We start from the raw sequence: 2,323 nt of genomic DNA on the forward strand, positions 1-2,323 counted from the left end.
ATGTCTCATCTGATATTTTGATTTCAATAGGACATATGATATTCCAATTCGCATTTCTTAGCTCTTTAAAGCGTACAGCAAAGTTAGCTTCTGTATCATAGAGCAAGATGTATGCTCCAAGATGTAGTTTCTAAAAGAGACTAGACTTCATTACCAAGAGATTTCTAAGTATTACATGCTCTGGAGTAGGTATGTATGGCGTCAGGTTTAACTAGTTACTTCATTGCGCTGAGGTCTAAGGACCGTGGTTTAGACAGAGGCTCACGCGGTACGTCGTGGGCCTGTCTTAAGAGATTACTATGTGGAGAAACCTTTTCGTCTGATTCTTAACAGCTATCATGTCTTGTGTGGTTATACCTGAATTATATAGCTAAAATGATCACCAGGATGCAGCAGCGTCTTTGCCACGGGAAAGGAGTCATCCATCGAAAGAGAAAGATAATCTATTTTTCGATTCATAAATATAGCACCCAGTCCCTTTCACCTCACCAAGACCCTGTGTTCCCGGGGTTAGTCTACTCAATCCAGGTGAGAGTAACCAGTTGATCACCTCTAAGTGATATTATATGAACAATAAACCCCAACCAGTCCTTGGGTGCAACCCTTATGGATCATATTCAACTGGAACTCCATAATCCACTAGACCACCAGGAATTGTTATGGCTAAATGGTTACCACCCGGTGTAATAAATGGCTTCCTTGGCTATGTGAAACCAAGTGACTTGTCAGTCACTTGAAGGAAACTACATCAGGTGAGTAGATGGCAGGTGACTGCAGTTTACTCAATTTAAGTATCAACTTGTGGTTGTAGGTCGTTAGAAAAGTTGTGTTTTGTCTAAAATGGCGGTAATTCGATTGTGGGTGTCAGCAGGGAACAGATTGATGAACTATATTTCTTTACAAAGACTTTCTTGATCTTCAGCAATACGTATCGACAAATCACAGAGCTCCACCGCTAATACCAACCCACCTGTTCTGAATGAGAGATGTATTCACTACGGTCCATGGGTAATTGGGTATTAATGCTGAAGTGGTGACCAGTGAATGTAGGAGGGACTGCTGGACCTCAGGGAACGGATTATAAAGCATATGCCCAAAGTCAGACACGAACACACAAAAACAAGTGTTTTACCTGATGATCGGTTGATGTTTGTCCAGGTCACGGGGCCTCCTTGGCAGTTTTGTCCACATTTTACTGGGGTCTTCGATGACATTTGACATCTGCTGTCCGTCTTTTACTGCACTCGGAGGCATAAAACGCTCAGAGAAAACAGCTGCCCCGAGTGAGGATCGAACTCACGACCTTGAGATTATGAGACTCACGCGCTGCCTACTGCGCCATCGAGGCTATACATATATGCCAAACACTCACAAAAAATGAAATCTATGCACAAATACATCGACTAGAGAGAAATAAGCAATTACACATATAATGAATATAAGAAAACTTAAAACCACAACACACACACACACACATTGACCAATAAAGTACCCGGTATGTATCAAATCACTTAAAAACACACGTTCCTTTCCAATAACTAACACTCAGGCTGCTAAACACACACAGCCTAATAATACCTGACATTAGATGGTGCAGAATACAGTATTGATGTTGTCCCGACCATGAGAGGGTTAACAGTAAACTTGCTAAAATTATCAGGTTCCTATGGCTAACTCTTAGCTGAATAAAATGAAATGGACTTAGCTGGAACAGATTAATGAAGATGCACCTATAGTCTTCTGGTAAATGAATTACTCAGAAAGTAGTCACTGACTTCCAACTCTCCCCCACAACCAGTGGCGTATATAGGTCCATGGAAAGGTGGGGGGGGGCCACAGGGATGAATCCAGGATTTTTGTAAGAGGGAGGCAAGCGAAGCGAGCCTCTGCAGCTGGGGGGGTCTGGGTGGGCGCTGTGAGCCCGCCCAGGAAATTTTTTTTAATAAAGCATTTTTAGGGGCATTTTGAGGCCTCAGGAGGGATATATTGCACTAATCAGATATTCAGTGACAAAACAGTATAAAGAAGGTTATGTATCTTGGTTAAAGCAAAAATGAGCTTTTTGAAAGATATTTAATTAGGGAATTCTACAGTATCCAGTATGTATAAAAAAAATGCAAGATCATAATTTACAATTGTTGATTCCTTCATTCCTGGAAGTTGCATTGTTCATTTTTATATGAAACATTTAAAAAATTAAACTAAAACTAGCATTAATGAAGTTGAGAGAGAGAGAGAGAGAGAGAGAGAGAGAGAGAGAGAGAGCTTACTTACTAGAGTCGTGTGAGAGCTGATCATTTGAAATCAAGCAGCTTATTTTTAC

The 2,323-nt window shown here is 40.9% G+C and overlaps 1 non-coding gene across 1 annotated transcript; it reads right to left on the reverse strand.

Moving 5' to 3' along the window:
- Nucleotides 1-1,275: 1,275 nt before the first annotated feature.
- TRNAM-CAU (transfer RNA methionine (anticodon CAU)) lies at nucleotides 1,276-1,348 on the reverse strand. The gene has a single exon. It is a non-coding gene; the product is annotated as a tRNA-Met (tRNA).
- Between the last annotated feature and the right edge of the window lie 975 nt (nucleotides 1,349-2,323).

The sequence above is a fragment of the Coenobita brevimanus genome, chromosome 23 (assembly GCF_032717465.1).
Source record: "Coenobita brevimanus isolate Jiangsu-jjx chromosome 23, ASM3271746v2, whole genome shotgun sequence".
Taxonomy (NCBI): domain Eukaryota; kingdom Metazoa; phylum Arthropoda; class Malacostraca; order Decapoda; family Coenobitidae; genus Coenobita; species Coenobita brevimanus.